The sequence below is a fragment of the Malaclemys terrapin genome, chromosome 11 (assembly GCF_027887155.1).
Source record: "Malaclemys terrapin pileata isolate rMalTer1 chromosome 11, rMalTer1.hap1, whole genome shotgun sequence".
NCBI lineage: Eukaryota > Metazoa > Chordata > Testudines > Emydidae > Malaclemys > Malaclemys terrapin.
The window spans coordinates 16,483,781-16,510,753 of NC_071515.1; the positions used below are offsets into that span (position 1 = coordinate 16,483,781).

General features: G+C 42.2%; 1 protein-coding gene across 18 annotated transcripts in view; it reads right to left on the reverse strand.

The window, feature by feature from the left end:
• Positions 1–26,973, reverse strand: part of MAP2 (microtubule associated protein 2) — a 335,176-nt gene that overhangs the window by 156,757 nt on the left and 151,446 nt on the right. The window lies entirely within an intron of this gene.

Sequence of the window (26,973 nt, forward strand, 5' to 3'; positions counted from 1 at the left end):
AAGATCTAAAGATACAGAATCAATTTAGTTTCATTTATCTTAACTTGACGGCATCCGCCTGCTGCCAGTTTATCTTGTATGAAAAAAGAAGAATCCTATTCCTGGCATCTTGAAAATGAATGAAGCAGGCACGCTTCCATATCAATGATTACTAAATGCAACCTCAGTTTTGGCATGTCCTAATGTCTGAGTGGTTCACTTTGCAACTTTCATCATGCCTTTTTAATGCAGGGTGAGAATGGAATATTATGAATTACATAGAATAGTAGAACAAGCAACAGTCCAAATTCAGGGGAGGGAAAGGATGAGCCACACAATATCAGTAGAGTGTATCACTGTAACTGAAACAAAGCAGTGGGGATGTTAAGGATTCATCACACATCCAGCATGAAACCATTTATTTAAGGAAAGGAAATGTATTGTTAGACATAAGTGAATGCTGGACAAAATTTCCCATATATATTTAAAGTATTTGTGATGAATTTTCTTCAGCAATGCTCAATTTCTGTGTTCACTTTCCATGAACATTCATGTGATGATCTCGTTTTACAGACACAGATGTTCTCAGAAAGCGAGTATCAAAATCATTCATATTTGTGATAGTAATGTCTACACTACAGATTCATCCACTCAGGGGAAAGGAACAGTTACATGTGACTTACCTGCCCAATCCCAACATACCAACAAAGCTTGAACAGTTAAAATTGAATACTACTGGAGAAATGTTTGCAATCATCCCCCAAGTTTAAAAAAAATTGGTCAGACATTTCTGAATTATGAATAGGTTTGATGACATCATGAGCTGCTCAGGAAACACCTATGAAACAATAAGAAATTAGGGGTAAAATTTTCAAAAGCTGCTAAGTGACTTGAAAACCTAAGTTTCATAGAAGCCCAATGAGATCTAGGTTCCTAAGTGCTTACGTCACTATGGAAAATGAGATTTAGGCTCCTAAATAACTTAGGTAGTTTGGGAAATTTTACTCAAAGGCCCCAAAGTACTCAAGTGTGTGTTTAACTTTAAGAGGATTCTCACTGATTTCAGGTTACTCCTAGCCCTGTGCCGTCACACTTCCCATTCCATGACCAAGGAACAGGACTTCAGTGAGAAGCCCTGCAACTTGACCAGAGCTTAAAGTTTAGCACCTGCTTAAGTGCTTTGATCGATGGGGTCCTTACTCTGTTTTACAGAATATTTGTTGTGAATTATTCATTCAACTCTAATTACTACTAATAAAAATAAGTCAAATGGTGAAAGTTACCTTTGATACTTGGGTACAACGTCTTGTGGAAGAAATTCACTCATTCTGAATTCATTCACCTCACCAATGGAGTTTTGGAACAGTAAAGGCCAAATCTTGTCCTGGTTTGGAGGTGTGTGTTAGAAGGCAAGAGGGCAGCCTCTTTCGTCACATAGCATACACGGTTATAGTAATAGATAGTCTCCCAGAAACTATGGCAACTGGGGTCCTACAAGTCCCTAAGAGAAAGATACAAAGATAGGCACCTATCTAGTGTACAAGAAAGCCACTGTTACTACACCACTGTTAGCACATCACAGCCTCAAGGAGCATGGTCAGGTGCCCAGCCACGATGTACAGTATGAGCTATCCTGAGGTGAAAGGAATGCAGCAGAGGTATCCACTTCCTCCATGGATCTCTTCACGCCCCTTCACTTTGAGCCATCCTGTCCATGTAGCACAATGGGATTGCTGCTATTCTACCCACCCGAGGCAGTAGCAGCAGATGAGATCAAGAGATTGCCTCTTAACTATGCTTGCATAGTGTCCAGGGCAAAGGGGCCTCCAGTGTGAGGGGCTACTATAATATAAATGTTCACAACTGTAATAATTATTATTATTTGCATATCCTAATGATGGATTAGAATGTGACACAAAGAGTTTATAAAGAAGCTACTAGCTACCGGAATTACACTCAGGCCTGATCTACACTACACCCGCCGGTCGATCTAAACTACGCAATTTGAGTTACGTTAGTAGCCTCAGTCGACATAGCTTAGATCTACTTACCGCAGGGTCCACACTATGCTATGTCGACGGGAGATGCTCTCCTGCCGACATTGCTTCCGCTCTCCCATCAATTGAGCGTGTCTTCACTAGACCCGCTAAATCGATACTACTGCATTGATTGCAGCGTCGCCGATTTAGTTCCGCACTGAAGACAAGCCCTTAGACTGGATTGTTAATGGAGCTACTCATCCAGCTCCCAGTAAATTTAAATGGGACTTGGCCATTTAATCCCTTAAGGAAGTCTAAATTCTGCCTTTGGATATATGTTGGCAAGTCTCACTGAAGTCCCAGCATCCTATCTTAGTGCAGAAGATGACCTAATGTGGATCAATCATATCTAATTTCTGTGCTTCTATGATCCTAAATGCATTTAATAAGGCTAAAAGCCAGCTCAAAAACACATGCTGTATATTCACTGTGCTAATGAGATTGTGAACACGTGTTTGCATGTTCGCACCTCTAGGGTGCCCCCTTCTCACTGGATATGGCATTGCAAAGGATTTGCCTCTCATACCCCTTGTGGTGACTACTTTGTCAACTACAATGACCTCTCCCAATGCCCCCTGGAGGTATGCTGTGGCTTGATCCCCAGCCACGACACATAAATGTCTAAGCTGCTTCTGGGGTAGCACAAACAAGTCCAAATAAAGATTCAAACTACAGGAGAACCTCAGAGTTACGAACTGACCAGTCAACCACACACCTCATTTGGAACCAGAAGTATATAATACGGCAGCAGCAAAGACAAAAAAAAAAAAAAAAAAAAAGCAAATACAGTACAGTACCATGTTAAAGAAAACTAACAAACTAACAACAAAATATAGGGAAAGCAGCATTTTTCTTCTGCATAGTAAAGTTTCAAAAATGTATTAAGTCAATGTTCAGTTGTAAACTTTTGAAAGAACCATAACGTTTTGTTCAGAGTTACGAACATTTCAGAGTTACGAATAACCTCCATTCCCAAGGTGTTCGTAATCTGAGGTTCTTCTGTAGCTTTGTATTAATAGTTCTTCTGCTCCTCCCGGGCTCCACATAGTTCCATTTTTGTATCCTGCCTGTTAAACACTAGCCCAGAGCTTCTCTCCATCACAGAAGCCTGTCTCCTGAGCAGTCGCTCCACAATTGACCTCCCTCAGTCTACTTATACAATTACTCACCCCTGAGGTGTGGAAGATGAGTAATTGGGTGCTTTCCCTTGGCTTGCAGGTGATAGGGGCTTAGCCTCATCATAGTGATCCATGCTGGATGAGACCCACATCCTTGGTTCGGTTTATGGGAATTTATGCAGAGACTTATGCCAATGGGATTTTCGAAGACAGGAGTAAATAATATGCAGACGAGCTGCACCATAGGAAATGTTGCCCTCATTTTTGGTGGCATATGTTTTAATGCTTGTACCCTGACAATAAAACCACACAAATCTGTTTTAACATTGAAATAAATGCAGTTCAAATTCTAAGTTTGTGCCCACACAATTTGTCGGCTGTTATTAAACCATAAAGAAGAAAATGTGTGCTTTTATTTTTTCCAGACAGCCTTTTCTCTATAATTGCCTATCATTTTAACTGTAAACATTCAGCAAAGTGCGTAAGAGCTGCCTGCATAATAATGATAATTATATACATGCAAAACATTATTAGGGAACCTTGTACCCCAAAACACGTCACTAACTATATACATACACAACACCACTACATTTTAGCTACCAGTGGAGCCAGTGCTAAGCCAATTTACCCCAGTTGAGGATCTAGACCTAGAAATATACACATGGGTTACAACATTTGGAACTGGTTTCAGATTTCTAAAATCTGCCAAGTTTAGGGTTCTTTGGCTCCGGGGGTTTTATTCCAGGCACATCTGTAGTTAATGTAAGCATGTTAGTGGAAACTGGTAGTTTGGGAACTAAGGAATCCAAAATAATTGTCAGAACTTTACCAGCATAACACTAGTTAATCAGAAGGGGAATTTTACTGGTTAATATTTAGCAGTAAAATGTTTCATACTGTCAATATCACAAAGGGTATCAAAATTCAACAAAACAACTACCACTAGCAAGAAGCTCTGAAGTGACAGCTTTAATTAACTTTCTTCGAATACATCTGCCACTTCACAGTAGTACCTGTTAAAAATACATTTTACTATGTCTTGCTTCAGAACATGATCTGGAGCAACGTGGATGAAGATTTCTTCTAAGTCAAGTGGGTCAAGTTATCTCAGTTTTGTCTGTCCAATACAGCATGCACTCACCACACAATACATCACTCGACCTGGGTGCTGCTGGAACATAGAGACCAAATTACCTTTTGTCCTGGAGGAATGCTGCCTCTTTCAGCCGTGCAATTGATCTCACAGAGTAGTCATCTTCTGGTACTGGATCAATACCACAACAGAATACACAGTCTTCAGTAATACTAGTTCCCCTTCACCTTATCAGACAAACCTTTACTGAGCCAAACCATGCTTTCCTTTCTGCTTAAAACAGCTTGGTAGGAAGCTTTTTCAAAGCCCATTGAAGTCAAACGACTATCCATTGACTTCTCTGGGCATTGGACCTGGCCCTAATGATACACATTGTGAGCCTGATTCTTTGCTCTGGATGAGCTGTGTTCAACGTAAGAACAAGAGACAGAGATAGAAGGTGGCTGTAAACTACCCCTATGTTTCCTTACAGGATGCCCAGCCCTCCATCCCAAAGGGCCATTCTGGCACCTGGGGATTGGTAGGGCATAAAGCCTCCCTATCCAGGCCCTCATTCCCCAAGGAACACTCCCTGTGCCAGGGGCAGAAAGGCTGAATGGTGACTGAGATGCTATGGTGGTTGTATGCACCTAGGGATTACACTTGGTGAATCCTCAGAAGGCCAGATCTGGCTGGTTTGCTCTGCTGAAGCAGCACATAGCAGCTGCAGCGGGGTTGAGAATGGGTCCCCATAGCTATAAATGGAGCTCGTCTCCAATGCACAGATGTACCTCCCATTGGCAGCCATAGGAGTTACTATTACTTATCAAGGGGAAAATACACCCTCAGACATAAAATCCCAAACAGGAACTCAGACAACAGCACGAAAATACCTTGTCCTGAGCAATTCCACAGGATGGAAAGGAGTGAGGGGGAAATCGGCTCTAGAATGAAGGAAACTTCAGAGTCTCTTGGATCACAAAGCAGAGAGGATCTGTGTGCGTTACCCCCTTACCGCCCGGGTGAAAACCACACACAGCAAGTATGTCTAACATTATCATATTTGGGTCACTCTGCCCTAGTATGAGCGATACGGTTTTTAACAGAAATTCCACAGTCGGCCAAAGAATTTATGTGCCTCCTACCCTAACATCGCAGCTGCAGAGGCGACTTCTTCACAAACAACCACTCCTTCCCCACCCATCTCCATTTAGAACAAAATGAATGTCAATCTAGCGAGGGCCGTGACTCAGCACAGAAGAGGAGAGAGCTCAAATTTTGAGACTGCGCTGCTGAGAGGAATACAGTGCATGAATCACAGACATGATCTCAGGCACTGTGGGATAAATAGAGAGCTGATGGATATGTTAGACTCCCTCAGGCTCCCTTACCACCTACTTATCCCCACCCTACCAATAGTGTAATGGAGTTGGTGTCACTTACACCTTCTTCTAGCTGTTGTGTGTGTAAGTTAGAGTCAGGCAGGGGAGCTTAGCCCTGGTCTAAACTGGGAGGAGAGGGGAGTTGATCGTAGGGTAGATCTATACCTACCTCCGGGTCCGGCGGTAAGCAATCGATCTTCTGGGATCGATTTATCGTGTCTTGTCTAGACGCGATAAATCAATCCCGGATCGATCCCGGAAGTGCTCGCCGTCGACACCGGTACTCCAGCTCGGCGAGAAGAGTATGCGGCATCGACGGGGGAGCCTGCCTGCCACGTCTGGACCCGCAGTAAGTTCGAACTAAGGTACTCCGACTTCAGCTACGTTATTAACGTAGCTGAAGTTACGTACCTTAGTTCGAAGTGGGGGGTTAGTGTGGACCAGGCCCAAGTTACGCAACTTCAGCTATGTGAATAATGTAGCTGAAGTCGAAGTGCTTAGATCTACTTACTGCGGTGAGTCGACTGCTGCCACTCCCCCATCGACTCTGCCTGCGTCTCTCGTGGCGCTGGAGTACAGGAGTCGATGGGAGAGGGCTCGGGGGTCAATTTATCGCATCTAGACTAGACACGATAAATCGATCCCCGCTGGATCGATCGCTGCCCACCGATCCGGCAAGTAGTGTAGACATACCCTAAGTGACATGAGTATAGTCTCCCTTACACACTGGTAAAGTGGGAATAAGTAGGACTTAGGGGAGTGGTCCATTTTTGCACCGCTCTAACTATTTTGTTTAGTGGGTGACTTTTTACCAAACTAGCTGTACCAGTACTACCATTAATGTAGGTACAGTTATACTGGTATAAAGGTGCCTTAGAGCAGTATAGGTTATTCCCCTTCCCGGACAGGCTATACCCATATAAACACTTTTATACCAGCATAACTGCATCCATGCTTGGGGGGTTGGACCACTTTTGCTGTACCAGTATATTTAAAGTGATACAACTTTTTTGTGCATAGACAAGTGCCTTAAGGGAGTCTAATTAGTGTTAAGGGATTGCAAATCATCACTGAACGTGGCCATGTAGCTTCTAGGTCTTAGACAAATTAGGGTTGTAGATGGCTGAATGAGGTTGCTTTTTAAGACAATAATACCAGGAGTTAGATCCCACCTTCCTGAATGGCCACAGATCCGTAAACGGTGGCCCCATAAGCTCATTCTCTGGAATCCAGATTTTGATTGGGTGTGCAAACTAGAAATATTTCCCCCCACGTCAGCATTCAGTACAAACAACTTGCCATTTATTGTGCCAGGAAACTACTAACTGCAGACATTTTGGCAACTCTGCCTTTCCTTTTAAAGTTATTAAACACCCAAATAAGATCCACCTCTGAAGTGGCTTTCCTAACAGCTTCAAGAGCCAAGATGCCTGCAGTACTTTAATATAACAGACACTATACAACAGTTCTTCAGCACCAACGGAGGCTTTTAGAACTGGTGCTTTTAAAACAGCTATCATCAATCAAGTGGATCCCTCTCACATTTATTAGGAATAGCACTAAAAAGAAAATTGGCTATTGCTTTTCCAAGTGCTTCCTAACAAACTCATCGTGATGCTGCTGCTTGGAATGATTAATTTGCAACGGAGGCTGTTTTAATTATTTCTTTTGCATTTACTCCATCAGTGGCTCATTCACACAGTGATTGATACCTTTGACTTCTGCATTCCTTTGAAGGGAAAACTGCAATCAGCTGTGAAATCTATACCCAAGCTTGAGAAGAGGCTGGCCAGTTCACCACGGGTTTAAGCCAACACAGGGGAAGTGCAAGCTTTGGGTAACTACATAATAATACTTAGCTTTTTTATTCAGTAGTTTTCATCCACACATCTGAAGGGACCTCACAAAATAAAGGGTATTGTTACCTCAATTTTACAGTTGGGGAAACTGAATCATAGAGAGATTAGGTGACCTGTCCTAACGCACTAAGCAATCAGCAGCATACCTGGGACAAGAAGCTGGGTCTCCTGACAGCACTTCCACACTCCATACACTGGACAAGGCTGCCTTTCACACTGCCGCATTTATTAACAATTTACACTACAGTAGTACCTAAAGGCCCCAAATGAGATTGGAGCCCCATTGTGCTAGGCTCTGTACAAACACATGCTAAGAGATGCTTCATGATCCAAAGAGCTTAAAATCTGAGGAGCTCCATTTCAGCAATCAATAGCATGCAGGCTTGCTGAAATCAATGGGGCTCCGCATGGATCATCAGCTGTACGATGTGACCCTAAAAAGATGAAACAAAAAGGTAGAGAAGGGGATGCAACATACAGGCAGAGTGATCAGAGCAATGGCTGGCAAATGTTAGATTAGTTTCATAATTGCTATTTAATATTAGTTTTATTTTTCCCTTTTTTTTAGTAGTGTGGGGTTTTGTTTATAATGGGTGAAGTAGTGGTAAAACAAGGAAAAGGCATCGAGGGTTGGTTTGAACAGACACACCAGAGCTATTGTAACCCACACACCTTCTGGGTGTGGTGTTCTGTCCCATCTAGTGGCACTGAGACCACTTAGAGCAGTGGTTCTCAAACTTTTGTACTGGTGACCCCTTTCACATAGCAAGCCTCTGAGTGGAACCCCCCTTATAAATTAAAAACTCTTTTTTATATATTTAACACCATTATAAATGCTGGCGGCAAAATGGGGTTTAGGGTGGAGGTTGACAGCTCGCGACCCCCCATGTAATAACCTCGTGACCCCCTGAGGGATCCTGACCCCCCGTTTGAGAACCCCTGACTTAGAGAGAGATATAAAGTGAGTCTGCTCTACAGCTTTAGCTAACAGCCAGTTGGCTTTTAGTTCATGCGGTAGCGGCTCATGCACAAAGGTCCCAGGTTCGATCCCGCCCGCCGACAACCGGAGTTTGTCGGTGTTACACTATGCCAGCCAGATATTTCTATAAATCACACATGGATGTCTGAGCTCTTCTGAGGAACTATCCAATATTATGGGCTGCACGGTCTTCCTGAGTAAAGCTTACAGAACTGTCCCTCACCATCAATCTTCTGATAAGTCCCTCTAAAAACTCTTTTTCTAATGCACACCTTTTGTGATGCAAAGCACTATAAATTCACAGTAAATAGGGATCTGACAAATAGTGATTTTGCCTACATTCTGTTTTTAATTTTTATAACTTACAAAATAAATTCACTGTAGGTTGAAAAAATCATTTTACCAGAAGGAATATATTTCCTCTTCACCTATTTGGGTAACCATCATATTCCATCACTTTGAACCTAACTTCATTTGCATGGTTATCACCTTACACCCTCAGAACCTATTTTAGTATGGGTGGCAATGTTCTGTCTCAGGATTTGCAGACATTAGCTCTCCTGTACAATTACCCAAACTATAATTACCTACATTTTCTTTTACAATGGCATAATTGCTTGTTATTTTTGCATAGAGGATGAACGAGTCTGCAACAACACCCCTTACCCCCCAAACCTTTTTTTGAAGTGTTTTTATTCAGTAGGGTTAAAAGCCTGCTTTCTATGAAGATCAAACTGGTGGTGGCTGCAATGAAACAATAACAGAGACATACTAACAGAAAGCCTCAACCAAAATTCAAAAAGTGGAAGTACCAATGTTTTAAAAGTCTTTGTTTCGTGCATATTCCTAATTATGTTTTGTACATAACGTTCATCTCTGTCTAAGCGGTATCTCCAATGGAAGGACTCTGGCATGCTGTGGTAGTAATAAGGAGATGACGCTGGCTTTCAGATCACTGCGTGCAACTTGTCATTATGCAGAAAGGGAACCACAGTGCATGCTGATTACCACCTTGCTGATTCAATGTGGAGATTGCAAGACTATTCCATAGCAGCTGCTCTAGTCTAGGCTATATTAAGAAATGAATTTATGCAGCACTTTATATAATGCTGGGCATTTCAAATCCTTTCCCCCAAGCTCTGCAATAATGTTCAGATGTCTATGGGACGTATAGATTAGAAATCTCATGAAACCATACCAACACACTGCAGTAAAGAGTTTGCAATTCAATTACTTTCTTACTCCTCTCTTGCATCAACCATCTTCCAGTTTTCACCTGCTATGAGGAAAGTAATGACCCGAGCTTGTTATTGCTTTTCATGGCCACCAAAGTGCCTCCACATGTACTGGAGGCCACAAACCTTCTCACTAAGCATGTCATCTCAGCAAGGTGTACAGCATTGGGGGGAGGGATAGCTCAGTGGTTTGAACATTGGCCTGTTAAACCCAGGGTTGTGAGTTCTAATTCTTGAGGGGGCCACTTAGGGATCTGGAGCAAAAATCAGTACTTGGTCCTGCTAGTGAAGGCAGGGGGCTGGACTAGATGACCTTTTGAGGTCCCTTCCACTTCTATGAGATAGGTATATCTACATTTTACTACTTAGCCCTGATCTACACTGGGCGGGGGGGGTCGATCTAAGTTACGTAACTTCAGCTAACGTAGCTGAAGTCGACGTACTTAGATTGTCTTACAGTGGTGTCTTCACCGCGGTGAGTCGACTGCTGCCACTCCCTCATCGACTCTGCCTGCGCTCTCGTGGCGCTAGAGTACAGGAGTCAACAGGAGAGGGCTTGGGGGTCGATTTATTGCGTCTAGACTAGACACGATAAATCGAGCCCCGGTGGATCGATCGCTGCCCACCGAACAAAGTGAACAAAGACTCTGTTGATTTTTTAATTCATGGACTCTAAGGTCTACAGAGCATTACACTGCATTAGGCACCCAGGGCAATTCAACATTCTCCTGTCTTTTCAAAAATAGAAGAGGTTAGATTCTGAATTTATACCAGTGCAAAGCCAGAGTGACTCCACTGAAGTCAATGGAATTCCTCCAAATTTGCACTGTTGCTACTGAGATCAGATTGGGATTGAGATTACGAGCACTTTCGGGAAATCTTTTGAAATCTTTCAACTTCCTGCATTCAGAAAAGCTCTCATGGCTGAATGGTTTGTTGAAGGGGAGGGGTTTCTATTGGGGGTTTGAATGTTTGAGGAAGATTCATAGACTCCAAGGCCAGAAGGGACTATCTTGTCTGAGCTTCTGCACAACACAGGCCACAGAACTTGCCAAAAACAATTCCTAGAGCACATGAGTTGTACACCATTTATTGTTAATGTGGCAAATATTTTACTAAAAATTTAATGATAAAAATATATAATGGACCAAATCCTACCACCATCTACAACTGTGTGACACCTGCAATCCTACGGGGGTGGCCTGAATGTAATTAGAACAGAGTCTGGCCCAAGGAATTGGAGAACTTCAGTCTATTCGCCATTCATAGGCAAGGGTAGTAACGATCTAGCATAATTACGGATTGTGAAATTGCAGCGTCTGCTGACACTGGCCAATGGACTGCTCCCTGACTGATTTGGATTTACACAGTGCTAGCCACAAAGTCTAAGTCACTATTAAATGTCGCATTTTGTCTAATGCACTATACATTTGCTTTACATTAACTACTGTGGCTAGTCTGTTTTTAAATTATTTTGATGCTCCCATTCCTTGCTAGCAAAATCTTCCTGTGAAACCTTCAATGGGTTACCCTTTTACTCCATTCCCCAACACCTGCCGTCATTTTTCTACCAATTTCTTTTTTAATTATAAAATATATTTTGACTCCCAGTTCCGTTCAGAATAATTCAAACAGAGGTAGCTCCAATACACTGTGTAAAAGGAAAGTACTATACACTCTGATTCAGCAAACCACTAAATCCCAATGAAAAGTTAAGCACTGGCTTATGAGATTTGCTGAATATGGATGGACTTAAGCATGTGCTAAGTGCTTTGCTGATAACGATTGTGATAAATTCCCTCTATGTGAATAAGAAGACAGACAGAATTTCAAAAGATTGTTGTGTTGTAAACCAATCACGAATGTCTAAGAGTGCAAGACTCTGTGGAAACAAGGGGCCCATGTATAAGTACAACAGGGAGACATTTTTTTCTGTTGAAAAACTGACAGCTCTTTTATCCAGCAACGAATGTGGACTGGCCAATGATTTAGAGGTCCAATAAGATGGGGTTAAAAAAGAAGATAAGTTATTCTGCATGAAAGAGGACAGATGGCAACCACACAATAGCCATCAACTCTATTTAAATAGATAAGTATCCCCACCACTGCTCTGGATGTGTGTTAAATTAAGCACACGCTCTCTTTGCACAGAACCTTCTAACCTTCTGAGGAAGGTGCAAGGGCATGCCTCTTCCTTCCACTTTATCATTTACAATTTGCCTATTCTGTCTGACAAGCCAAAACTAACAAAAGCTTCTAACGGCTGCTTTTAACTGGTTAAAATAAAGAGTGTATCCATTTTGATTGCCTTCCAAGCATATGGACGAGAGCTCCGGGACTAAGTGATGCAGCTCGTGAGAGGCAGAATGGCATGGAGTTAGACACAAAGTGCCTGACCTGATAAACTCAATGTTTCGTCAAGAGATTTCTGAGCCACAAAGGAGACAGCTGCCATGTAGAAGGCAGAGGCGATCCGAATGATTGCTGATCTACTTCCACTTCAAAGAGGCAGACTGTCCCCAAGCAGAGTTCCTGTGCGGAGGGAGAAGGAAACAGGCCAGAAAGAGAGAGGAATAAACAGAAAACTACAGACCTTGCTGTATCAACCTGGGAGGTGGGAGTGGACAGATTGTAGTGAATTTTGAATGATGCGGATAAGACTTAATCCCCACTAAGCAGCTAAGGAACCTTGATCCCGGACCAATTTTAGTGATATTTCTGCTGTTAGACTAATCTAACCACTGACAAAAGATACTGATGACACTGAGAAAGCAGAAGCAAGGGGCAGCAGGATAAACTGGGGGGAGGGGCAGGGGAGGGTGACGGGGAAGAGAACTGAAGGAGGGCTAGCGAGAGAGATTACCTCAGCAAGTTTTCATTCTTACACCACATTACAGTCTGCAGGCCCTCCTCTGGGGATATGTGGATTTTAATATTCCAAGGATCACTTCGATCCATTTGCTTAACCTTCCTACAAGAAACTTCACACAGTTTGAGTGCCATTGCCTCACTGCTGCTGTGCAGCGTATCAGCAGGACTGATATCAACTCCAACCCGGCAGGTTCAGCATTTCAAGCAACTAAGTATTTCTGTGATTTATGTTCAACACGCCTTAATCTTTATATATCCATCTTCCTAGGATCTTTGTAGACAACATAGCTAGGAAATGAAATCATGCTGTCTTTGAATCTTATAAACAAACAGGGCGGCAAATCTGTAAATGCCTTCTGAGGTACTGAGTTAAACCACATGGTTTTCCTTCACAAGATGGGGGCAATTTATCGTGCGATTTCTTCTTATTTCTTTTAAAGAAGAAAAGGACTTTGTTAAAAGGAGGACAGCGAAGACTGCAATGCCAAATGAGCACTTTCCTTTGAAGGGATTCTGACAAACTTATGTCCTCCCATTAAGGTTTATACATTAAATAAACAGTGACACAGGTGTGAAGAGGCCAGGCCCGAGAAGGGGATCACAGTTCCTCATGGGGTCCCATCCACAGCCTGCTGAAATCAATGGGAGTGTTTCCATTGAAGTCGGCGGGCTCTGGATCAGGCCCAACAGAACCCTTTTCATGCCTTTTTAATCAATTTTATTTCAGGATTAATATTTAAAAGCACTGACTTGAACAGTCTCTCTCAGGGATGGAAACTTAAACATACCACCTTGGTGTTAGCACAATTAAAAAAGAACCAGTCTGTGTTTGTTTTTAAGCAGGACAAAGTGCAGGATGAATGACAACAAGTACATTCAATTTATTAAAACATTATTTCAATTTAGTGATTCAATTTTCAGTATAAAATAAAAAGATATTGCTTTAAAATAGACCTGAAAATACATACCATAGAGACACATGTACACACACACATTGGACCAAAGTCATCGCTGACTACCGAAGTCAACTAAGTTACCCCAGGAATGAATTTGCCCCAGGATTTTTATCCTGATAACAGCCTTTTAAACAATAATTTGAATTCCAGTGTTACTCTATTTTTTTATCAGGATCAAGAGTTTGTGTTTATATGTCCCCTGACTCTTTTAATAACTCAGCACAAGGCATTATGTGGGGCAGAGTTTTATTACAGGCTTATAAATGGCTACTGGGGGCATAAAAAGAGCCCTGAGAAATGTAAACATAAATGCTAAGAAAATATCCGGAAAGCAAATACTTGGCCACAGATATAACCGTTTGACATTGTGTATATTCCAAATTGTTATCTCTTTTCTTCATGGATTTAGTTGGAGCTCGGTGAACACTGGGGAGGAAAATCACTTTCAAACATTTTGGCAAAGGGAAAACCACATTTCAATGTGCCATGTATCCTGGTTTGCCCTTTCATTAAATATTTAAGGAAACAAAGTTTTGTTCATTTGACTGGTCATGGAAAATTAATTTCAGGCCCAAAGACCAAATTGTTTTTGATAAGCAACAACATTTATTTTTTGGTCACATTTCAAAATGTCAATGAAAAATATCTTTAAAAAAAAATCAAAATTCAGAACATTTCAACCAGCTCCAGAACAAGGCTACAGCAGGAACCTCAGAAGCAGGGCCCACATCATCCTTCTCATCACATATACCGGGTGTCAAAACTCCCTGTTCCTCCCAGAGCTGGCTCCTCCTCTGCATATATTCTAATATGGATTGTACTGATAAATTAGGCAAATATACTGCTCTTTCCACAGCAGATGGAGTGTGATTTCCTATTCTAAGTCTCACACACTGCAATGTAAGAAAAGACAAGAGGTTGTACTGGCCGCCAATTCCAGCAGCTCCCATTGGCCTGGAGCAGCGAACCACGGCCAGTGGGAGCCACGATCGGCCGGACCTGCGGATGCGGCAGGTAAACAAACAGGTCCGGCCCACCAGGGGCTTTCCCTACACAAGCGGCATCCCAAGTTTGGGAAACACTGCTCTAGATCAATGGTTCTCAACCTTTCCAGACTACTGTACCCCTTTCATGAGTCTGATTTTTCTTGTAAACCCCCAAGTTTCACCTCACTTAAAAACTACTTGCTTACAAAACCAGACATAAAAATACAGAAGTGTCACAGCACACTGTTACTGAAAAACTGCTTACTTTCTAATTTTCCCCATATTATTATAAAATAAATCGATTAGAATATAAATGTTGTACTTACATGTCAGTGTGTAGTATATAGAGCAGTATAAACAAGTCATTGTCTGTATGAAATTTTAGTTTGTACTGACTTTGCTAGTGCTTTTTATGTAGCCTGTTGTAAAACTAGGCAAATATCTAGATGAATTGGTGTACGCCCTGGAAGACCTCTGCATACCCCAATGGGTACGCGTACCCCTTGTTAAGAAGCACTGTAATAAATGTCATGAACAAATCAGAAATCTAAAAATGAACTTGAGATCATAAATAAATTGGAAGATGTAGACTACTCTCAACTGTGTGCCAATCTTTATGCAAACAATGACATAAATGAATGCAACCGTTGTGCAATCAAATGCAGCAAAAGCAACAATATAACTGGGGAGAGAGACTTCTGCCTTCTGATTCTCACTAGTACTTTTCTCTCTACACTGTCTGTCTGTCAAGTGCAAATTCCCAAGTACTGACGCGGGTACCCTCAGAGGGTATGTCTACTATGCAATTAAAAACCTGTGGCTGGCCTGTGCCAGCTGGCTCAGGCTTGTGGGGCTCAGGCTAAATAAAGGCTGTTCAACTGAGGCGTAGACATTGGGGCTTGGGCTGGAGCCTGGCCTCTAGAACCCTGTGAGGTGGGAGGGACCCAAACATCTACACTGCAATTAAACAGCCCCTTAGCCTGAGCCTCAGTCAGCTGCCACGGGCCAGCCAGGGGTGTTTAATTGCAGTGAAGACAGTGCTTAATTTGTAATGAAAGAGGTGCTGGGACTCAAGCAATTACGTGCCAGGGCTCAATTTTTTTTTTTTTTTTTTTTTTTTTTGCATTCATAACTGATGCAACAAGCCCAGAGGTGCCTGGACTATGAACTGCCAAACCTAGAGGTTCCAGGGCTCAATTCTACAACCCCCACTGACTTCCATGTCTGAAATAGACCAATGTGTCAGTACAGCAGATGGCTGTGAGCTGGCACTAGCAGAAGTGCCTTAGGGTGATCAATCTATGCTGGTGGGACCCATATTTGGATTACCCCCTGCTACATGCACAAGGTCTAAATGTGTCTTTTTAGCATACCCCCTTAGCCCACTACTACCTCCTGTGCATGCTGACAACCAGTAAAGCTATTAAAAAAACAACACAAGGCAGCCAGAGAGACTTGCTGAGTTGTTCCCCAGGCCCCCTCTAGTGCCTTCCAACAGAAGCTCTTACGGGGATCTGACTGTTCCTTTCCAAAGCAGGATTATGCACAGGCATGCAGGCTGCAGTTACTAATTTGTTAGTGACTAGAACTATGGTGAATGAAAAGTAGTGGCAGAAAACTGGAGACCAATCAAGTCTACAAATGCCCTTGGTAGATAGACAGAATATTGTTGTATATGGGATGAGACACAACAGCATGCCAGGGGCACTGAGAAGAAATTAATGTTAGATTATTATGATATATTTTTTTTATTTTGGTAATGCCTACGGATTCTGACCAGGGTCCCAGTGGACTAGCACTGTCCAAAGAACAAAAAGCCAGTTCCTGCCCCAGTGAGCTCCCAATCTAGGACTCAGACCTACGTTAAACACGTTCAATTACGAATGTCAAATCTGACATAACCCCACTGAGTCAAGGAAATTCAGAATTAGTGGGGGCTGAAAAATTTAGAACAAACAATTTATTTGTCAAACGTTGCCTCTGTTTTCTATTTGTGAGATGTCCACAGAGAAATTTCTTTTTTTATTATTATTCAAATGTTATTTGTAAATGTCTTCAGCCGTTTATTCCTGATTTGTAAACTGTTAGCAAGCTGTTACTTAAAATCCTGTGATACTGTTTCTACTCCTTGAGCAGATGACTTCTATAATGATCCACCTACAGTGCTAATCTTGATTTCCTTATCTAACTGCAACAGTGACAATGGCAATCCAAGGCCTGGTCCACACTAACCCCCCACTTTGAACTAAGATACGCAACTTCAGCTACGTAGCTGAAGTCGAAGTACCTTAGATCGAACTTACCGCGGGTCCAGACGCCGGCAGGCAGGTTCCCCTGTCGAATCCGCGTACTCCTCTCACAGAGCAGGAGTACCGGCGTCGACGGCGAGCACTTCCGGGATCGATTGCTTACCGCCGGACCCGGAGGTAAGTATAGACCTACCCCAAGAGTCACACTATTGTTGGTTAGTTACAGTTTGACATTTGCTTTCAGGTAGTGTCATGATTGAGCATTAGAGCCAAACATTGACTTTTCATGATCATCGCCACTGGTAAAAATCCACTTGAAAATAAGTGCTTGGAAAGCAAACAGAAAAGGAGCACGAACACAGTCCTAGTATATACATTTAAGACTCGAATGAATATTTGCAGAAATGTTTGTTGTATTTGCCCAACTTTCAGTCCTAGATGTTGCAGGAAGTACAGTTGTAGGATCCACTTCTGCAAGTCTTCTGTGGCTGTTGTTATTATTATTATTTGTGTTAATGTAGTACCTAGGGGCCACCGTTCAAGGGAAAGGACGCCATTGTTCTAAGCACTCAGGGCCGGTGAAACTCATTAAGCGACCTAGGCAGTTGCCTAGGGCGCTGCGATTTGGGGGGCAGCGACCGCGGCGGTTTTTCGGCGGCGGGACCTTCCGCCGCCTCTGTGGGGGAGCGGCATTTCGGGGTGGGACCTTCTGCCGCCTAGGATGGCAGAAAAGCTGGCAGCGCTCCTGTAAGCACTGTAAACACGGCAAAACCAAACAAACCAACTCTGCTGCAGCAAGTCTCAGGCCTAGAAGCAGGCCTAAAAACAACCATGTCAATCTTCTGGCTTGGGCTCTGAAGGGCACTTCCCTTTGCAGGCTCCTGCGCTCCAGCCCGAGATGGAACATCTACACAGCTACTTTTAGGCTCTGAGACTAGCTGCCATGGGTTCTTGGTGTTTTTGTTTGCAGTGTGCACATACCCACAAAGTGAAAAGACAGTCCCTGTCCCAAAGAGCTTACAATATAAACTATGGAATTCCCATGGCGAGCTTGCTGGATCAGAATCATTGCATGGTAGAGCACACAAAGGCCCTGAATCTGCAATGAGTTTTCTGTGAGCAGACCACTGCAGCCACTGAACGAGTGGGGTAAACGTTTGAAATCTCTCCAATACCCACACGGGATCAGTTGTTTCTCTTCTCCAGGTGCCAATCACATCCGCAACAATATCGAGCATCGCAGCTTTTTGCTTGAATTTCCTCCATTTTTAATTGTGGTTATAAAAAGAAAGATGGAAAATAAACGACAGTGTGAATGTGACACATTGTTTTGAGTGTGGAACAATTTGGAACAATTTACCAAGGGTTGTGGTGGATTCTCCATCACTGACAATTTTTAAATCAAGTCTGGATTTAATTGGATTTCAATATTTTTCTAAAAGATCTGCTCTAGGAATGATTTTGGGGAAGTTCTATGTCCTATGTTATACAGGAGGTCAGACAAGATGATCACAACGGTCCCTTCTGGCCTTAGAATCTATGAATCAGTAAGTCTAAAGCTCTTTTAGACATATGTTAATAAATAAATCCAATATAATGTAACAACGGTTCTGTGTTTTATCTTATATTTAGACGATACAGTGTAACAACTGCCTACTACAAATGCACGTTAACAGCATGTATTCCTAATTATAACTCCATAACAAGCTTAATTTAAGCACATTTTATTACTGTTAATAATAAAAAGCATGTATCCAGCATTACAGATTTACACTGCACTTTATAACCATATGAAATCAATGGCAGCACTCTCTTTAACTTCTCTGAGAGCACAAGAAAGCCATGAGATGGTAAACTCATTAGGGAAGGGAATATGCGTGAATCTAAGACCCGATCCTGAGAGGTGCTAGCCACCGCCCCCCCCCCCTCACCTCCCCGAGAGGACCATGAGGGTGTGCATGTGGTTACACGAGGGTGTGCAGCACCTGGTGGGAGGCAAGGTAATGGCATGTCTGCATCTTTAGTAGCCATGGTTTAACAACAGGTGTGATTTAAAATCAAATTGGTCAAATCCGTGCAAAAGGTTGCATGGACCCCTGAAATCAATATAAACCTGGCTTATAGAGAGTTAAATCAATTAGGAACAGGTTTAAGCTAAATAAAAATAAGCCATTCTTGAATCAAATGAGGAGGGTCTGACAGAGTTTTGCAACTAGTTTGACTTATGTGCAGACAAATCCTAAATCACATTGCCCAACCCTAAAGAATTTAGAATCCAATAATTTGGTTCTCCTCTTAGTGAAGTGAAAGGAACGTTGCCATTGATTTCAGGTGGAACAGATGGGGCACTTTTGTTTTCAAACACATTCACAAGTAGAACCATAACAGTTTTCAAAGAAGATTACCCATTTGTCTGTGGGAATACTACATGGACAGGAAATATTTAGCAGTTCAAACTCCTTGCTGTGACAGCATGGCTCTGAGTGAAGTGAATCCAAGGGCAGAATTTGTCCCTTAACACACATGCTCATCAACAACTTTTCAAACCTTTTTAGTTCTGCCATTTTCCTCCCTAACGGCCATTCTCCTACATGGCTTCATCTTAAATCTCTCCATATCTGACAGACTTTTAAAACCCTACCAGACAAGAAAGGCTTCAAGCCACCATTTAAACAAAATAAGGTCAATCCTACTTTTCCCCCCTTCTGCTAATAAGCAGCAGAGAAATTACATCAAAACCCTAATCTTACATTTGCGCATTCATAGAATCATAGAATCATAGAATATCAGAGTTGGAAGGGACCTCAAGAGGTCATCTAGTCCAACCCCCTGCTCAAAGCAGGACCAATTCCCAGCTAAATCATCCCAGCCAGGGCTTTGTCAAGCCGGGCCTTAAAAACCTCCAAGGAAGGAGACTCCACCACCTCCCTAGGTAACGCATTCCAGTGTTTCACCACCCTCCTAGTGAAATAGTTTTTCCTGATATCCAACCTGGACCTCCCCCACCGCAACTTGAGACCATTGCTCCTTGTTCTGTCATCTGCCACCACTGAGAACAGCCGAGCTCCATCCTCTTTGGAACCCCCCTTCAGGTAGTTGAAGGCTGCTATCAAATCCCCCCTCATTCTTCTCTTCTGGAGACTAAACAATCCCAGTTCTCTCAGCCTCTCCTCATAAGTCATGTGCTCCAGACCCCTAATCATTTTTGTTGCCCTCCGCTGGACTCTTTCCAATTTTTCCACATCCTTCTTGTAGTGTGGGGCCCAAAACTGGACACAGTATTCCAGATGAGGCCTCACCAATGTCGAATAAAGGGGAACGATCACGTTCCTCGATCTGCTGGCAATGCCCCTATTTATACAGCCCAAAATGCCGTTAGCCTTCTTGGCAACAAGAGCACACTGTTGACTCATATCCAGCTTCTCGTCCACTGTGACCCCTAGGTCCTTTTCAGCAGAACTGCTACCTAGCCATTCGGTCCCTAGTCTGTAGCAGTGCATGGGATTCTTCCGTCCTAAGTGCAGGACTCTGCACTTGTCCTTGTTGAACCTCATCAGGTTTTTTTCTGCCCAATCCTCTAATTTGTCTAGGTCCCTCTGTATCCGATCCCTACCCTCTAGTGTATCTACCACGCCTCCTAGTTTAGTGTCATCTGCAAACTTGCTGAGAGTGCAGTCCACACCATCCTCCAGATCATTAATAAAGATATTAAACAAAACCGGCCCCAGGACCGACCCTTGGGGCACTCCACTTGAAACCGGCTGCCAACTAGACATGGAGCCATTGATCACTACCCGTTGAGCCCGACGATCTAGCCAGCTTTCTATCCACCTTACAGTCCATTCATCCAGCCCATACTTCTTTAACTTGGTGGCAAGAATACTGTGGGAGACAGTATCAAAAGCTTTGCTAAAGTCAAGAAATAACACATCCACTGCTTTCCCCTCATCCACAGAGCCAGTTATCTCATCATAGAAGGCAATTAGGTTAGTCAGGCACGACTTCCCCTTCGTGAATCCATGCTGACTGTTCCTGATCACTTTCCTCTCCTCTAAATGTTTCATAATTGATTCCTTGAGGACCTGCTCCATAATTTTTCCAGGTACTGAGGTGAGGCTGACTGGCCTGTAGTTCCCCGGATCCTCCTTCTTCCCTTTTTTAAAGATGGGCACTACATTAGCCTTTTTCCAGTCATCTGGGACCTCCCCCGATCGCCATGAGTTTTCAAAAATAATGGCTAATGGCTCTGCAATCTCACCCGCCAACTCCTTTAGCACTCTCGGATGCAGCGCATCCGGCCCCATGGACTTGTGCACGTCCAGTTTTTCTAAATAGTCCCGAACCACTTCTTTCTCCACAGAGGGCTGGTCACCTTCTCCCCATGCTGTACTGCCCAGTGCAGCAATCTGGGAGCTGACCTTGTGCGTGAAGACAGAGGCAAAAAAATCATTGAGTACATTAGCTTTTTCCACATCCTCGGTCACTAGGTTGCCTCCCTCATTCAGTAAGGGGCCCACACTTTCCTTGATTTTCTTCTTGTTGCTAACATACCTGAAGAAACCCTTCTTGTTACTCTTCATAGAAAAATATAAAATACAGTTGCAAGAGAGAAGCGATCATTAGTCAACGTATAGCTTCCTTGCTGCCCAAACAAAACTGTAGGTCCCAGTTCTGCAAAAAGGACTTTTACGTGTGCCTCATTTCACACACTGTGAATAGTCCCATTAAAGTCAATGGGTCAGCTCATGGGGCACAGCGATAAACACACGCATAAATCTGTGCAAGACCCAGGTCTTAAAGCTCACACTATGGCCTGAGCCTGAGGCGGCGTGAAGCAGCATAGCTCTGTTGTTTGCCATGGAGCAAGGCTTGTTTACACCAGATCAGGATCTGGCCATATAGTTTTGCACTGTAATGTCACCAGCGTAAAGACAGTTCTACTGGTAGAACACCCTTTTGTATATATATATAAAAAAAAGGTGTGCAAATCATTTTACATTATCTGAAGACTGATATAGGACCCAATCAGATTCCTTTTGCAGTCTACTGAGAACAGAATAGGAGCCAAGAGTTATTTTTGCAAACTGCCTTTTTTTAGTCCAGTATTTTGGAGAATGTCAGTGACCATAAGAAGTTAGGAGATGGAAGACACTGACTAGAGGTGGATAACTGAGTAGCTTTGCCACACGTCTGTGTTAAAGACTCTGAAGAACCCTAACTAATGGCTCATCTCTGAATGAGCAAAATAGTCTAATATGACCATTAGCACGGGAGAAGACAGCAGAGGAAGAATGATGTAAAACACTGCTGAGTACCCTAACTCGACATGAACTGCTGATCTGGTTTTCCAACTGTCCTTTCCAATGTTTTCCTTAGTAGTTATGGGCCACATCAAACCATTTTGTTCTGTACATGCAATTCCCAGTGATATTCCTCAGAGCTTTGCACAAAGGCTGAGGTAACATTTTCAAAAGTAAGTGACTTAGGAATCCATGGAACTTAAGCACTTTTGAAATTTTTACCCTGTGAATAACATACAACCCTAGGATCTTTGCTCTCATCCTACATTACTTTCCTTTCCCACTAGTAGCTTCTGAACATTTCTTCATTGTGTAAGTGGTAAGTAGCTTCCTTAAATCTGACTCATTTTTGTTTTATCCAATCAAGCAGTGTTTTAATATTTTCAAGCTGCCAGTATAAAAAAAAATTAATCTGATTCAACAACCACATGCACCTAGAAAGTCACCTCCTTGCAAGAACTGTGATGACTCAGAAAATGCTTTTGTGATCTAGAGTTGACTGTCACCCAAGGTACTAAAATAAATTGCCCATGATTTCTCACAAGCTTTGTAATAATGTATTACCAAAATGGCACTGAAAATGCTGCATTGCACAACTATTTAGAGGTTCCTTTGGGTGATAAATAATCAAAAAACTGCCCTTCTGACCATCAGAGGGACAGGCAGAAGAGGTTAGCTTTCGTACCTGGCCTTTCAGAGAATGTTACAGGTTTTTAAATGACGAGTCAGCAGTATTCTTTGCTTGTTCCTGCCAGTGCAATCTCTTTTTGGCTTTCCCTGCTCCCACATACCAATCTAAGTATGATTGACACCCCCATAAGTAAGCAGCAATATCTTGTACAACAAGGGACTAGGGAACTGACTCACTGACTATTCATCATGTCTACCTTAACCCTCACTCAGTACTGTGGGGTCACCATGTAATTTACATTGAAAGGAACCTTACATGGAGCCAAGTCATTAACCAGTAGATTCCTGGGAAAATAAAATTTCAGCCTCATATATTTGTGCTATTAATTAATTATTATTACTAATACACCCATTTCTAAGGTCAATATACTATCTAGGCTCCCGTTACTTTGGCATCTAGGTTCCTTAAGTAAACTTTGTACTTACACAGTTCCCTCTGCCAGAGGATCTCAAAGTGTTTTTCAAACTTTAGGACTCAGACTCAGCTCCCCGTGGAGGCAGACAAATGCTACCATCCCACTTTTTATGGATGAGAAAAGTGCGGCACAGACACATAAAGTGTTTCAAAAGTGACAAGGAGCAGCCTGCAGCAGTTGAACCCACGTCTCCTGTCTATCAGGCCTGTGCCTTAATCCACCTTTCCTCCTCTAGTTAACGGCGCCTAATGCCGTGCAACTGATCTGGGTTTAGTTTTTGACCCAGTCTCACTTTGCACTTTGTAGCCAAGCTACTGAGGAAGTGTCACCGATGGGCTGTGTCCGATAAGAGGTCCATCTTACCCATCGCCACAGGGCCTTGAGGAGAGGGGGTGTATTCTACTGAATACAGGAGAATTAATGTGGTTAGGCTACTAACCAACATCTTGGGTGACTAGAGTTCAAGTCCCTGCTCTGCCACAAACTTCCTGTGTGACTGTAGCCTCTCTGTGCCTCAGTTCCCCAGCTGTACAATGGGGATAACAGCACTGCTCTACCTAGGGGTATTTTGATAACTACATTGAGGATTGTGACGTGCTCACATACTAAGGCAATCGGGGCCATATAAATGTCTATGACAGAAAGGTAAAAAGAAAAAAAATCAGCACAGAGGGAACTATGTATGTTACTGCCACTAAAATAAAGGAAATGGCCAAATTGCACACTTATGTTCAGCATTCAGCTGTCCTAAAGAAGAGCGACTTGGCTTTAATCCACTTTGGATATTTTTTTCACATGATTTAAGAGAAGACAACACTGATACTGGTGGACTGTGCAATGAATTTGGCTGGGAAGCTGAATAAAAAATTGAGGTTCCTCCTGGAACAATTCTAGAGTAGAACCCCAGCTTACCAGCAATGTCGATTCTTTCAAAAAGGGGCACGGTAAGAATCTGCATTGTGCTTATATTATGATAAACCTCTTAATAAACAATATTAAGAACTAGATGTCCATTTCATCTCAGGAATTCAGACAGGCCCAGCGGCCTAGACTCACCACTGGTGCAACTCCCAGTAAAAGTTACACTCGGTATTTCTCAATGCCTTCAATGAACGTGGCCACACTGTCATCTGTTTAAAGTAGATGCCAAAATATCACAGAACTCCGGCTTCATGCCCAAGAGTTCAGAAAATGTAATCTAAGGCGTCATTGCCTCTATACTCTTTGGCTTCTGTTTTTTATTCCTATTGCTCCCCAAAACTCCCTTCTTTTTGCCATTTCTCCACAGTCTCCACTGGTTTGTAACTTTAGTTAAATGCCTCCTGTCAACCTAGCACAAATCTAATACAGTAAGCAACCCAATGGTTGCTTTGAGAAAATAACATTGTTTTCAAATGATTAATTACAGTATAAATAATACACCTCTACCCCGATATAATGCTGTCCTCGGGAGACAAAAAATCTTACCGTGTTATAGGTGAAACCGTGTTATATCAAACTTGCTTTGATCCGCCGGAGTGCGCAGCCCCGCCCCCGGAGCACTGCTTTACCGCGTTATATCCGAATTCATGTTATATCGGGGTAGAGGTGTATATAATATATAATAACTGAAACAGCATACGTAATGTACAGTATAGCAGCCTATTACTTTTCTTTTCTGTAGACAGAAGGGACAATTTGCAGTAGGAGTACCAAGGAGCTGGCTACAGCTACAGGGTTAAAATGAATTATAACTGCATAAATTGGAGGTATAAAACTATATATAGTTTATTTTTAAGTCATCTCCTCTCTGCAGTATAAACAAACAGATGAAACTTGATTTTTTCTGCATTCAGAAGATCATAAAAGATTTGGTAAATGGCTGCACACTTCAATAAGAATTTCCATAAGAGAGGAAAAGCTTTATATCCAAAGGAATTGCATAATCTGAGATTTTGATTCATCATTCACTAATTGGTGAAAAACCATGCAAGTCAAACATGGTCTGTTGATGACAACCTCACTTCTATTTCTTTATTTTTATCCTGGTAGAGAACATTCCTTTACAAGTCTCCAGTACTGCAGCAAAACCTTGAACGCTGACATCAAGACTAGTAAGCAGCGTCAGTCCTTGAAGCACCGTTTGGAAAGCGTTAATTAATTCAGATTGGTACCGCAGTTTGGCTTGTTGCCCTAGGATCGTGGAAATGAAATTACAAGGGTTGGAGGGAGGGAGAGAAAAATGACTTGTGTTTAGCCTAAAACAAGTTGTGGAAGATATTTTTTATGAATCAAAGAATTTTATACACATTGCTGCTCCATGCCTTTCAGCCATAACAAGGCCTCATGTTAATAAATATCAGGGAGGAAATATTATTAACACCATCTATGCAAAACAGAACATTTCCTTGAAGAAATGTATTACCCAGGGAAATCTGAAAAACAGCAGAAATCCCCCTAAAGACAGAAGAAATATGATGGTCAGAAAAGGGAGAGCTGTAGAAGAATGTATATACGTATATTATATAAAATATCCATTACAGGCAAGATTCTGGTCAGAAAATAATTATCAAGCATGTCAGAATGGCCTGATGACAGCCTGAAAAACATACTCGTTTTAGTTCAGAAGTAGCATCTATCGCTCAACTTTGATTGTACAGGAAGTCCAATTTCATTATGAGTATAAATGAGAATAGTAAACCAAAATTCACAGTGAAACCCATTAGCAGTTGCTGTTAGCTGAGAGCAAAGATCCAGAAGTACCACTGGGTTTACATGTTTTCTGACTCATCCCAATATCTGACACCTGGAAACCGCACTGGAAATCTCAGGAGACTGGGCTTTTTCACAAAATTTCCATTATTCCTGCTTTCTCCCGGGCTGGAAATACCACAAGAACTCCCTTTCCTGCTGAATTTTGTGTTTGTGTGGGAGGAGATTGGGGGGCTTCTGATATCCCCAGAAGACACCATGAAACAGGATAATGAAGACATATGTGACCTTAACCCGGCAAACACTTACACACATGCTTAACTCTAAGCACATGAGTAACCCCATAGAGGTTAAGCATATGTATAAATATTCGCAGGATTAGAGGCTTAATTTTTAAAAGAAGTTAAACTTTTCTGAATTCTACACTGATTCAGGGTTTGGTTCAGCTTCATTTTTTTAAGCAAAGATTTGGATCCTTTCTTATTTCAGTCATTCAATCAGCATTGATATTGGCATAACCAATCTCTTAACAGCTAAAAGGACAATGGACTTTGTGTAAAGATTACATGAATGAAATCCCATTACTTCTAGGAGACTACTGTAGGTTTGTGATGAGATATAACTGCAGTAGTTAAGCAAAATGAACAACATGCTTCTGAATTTTGTTTGATTGTTGGAGTTCTCCAAAACATCTGTTTTTTTTGTTTGTTTGTTTTTTAAGAAAGGTATTCATATAGACTTAAAGGACCCTGATCAATTTCATGACAACTGAGTGGATGCCCATTGGGAGGTTTGGCTTGGAAGATTCTGGGAGAAGTATGGCATATATAGGGGTTAATGAGTGATGATCACGCACATTATCTCCAGCCAAACAGGAGACACACAGGCAGTTTTGAAAAAACTTCCAAGTGACTTAGGACCATGAGTTCCATTGAAAAATCAATGTGATTTGTGTTCCTAAGACACTTAGATCCTTTCAAAAAATCTCACACAGTTTGCAAGGTCCTCATTCTGAGGGCCCTATCACAAAAGAGCTCCTTTCTCCAGTGACTTCTCCAGTAGGCCTCTATGCTATGCAGATAGTCTCAAAGGACTAAACAACAGAAACAAGAAAGAGAAGGAGAATATACATTCTCATTTAAGTTTCAGTA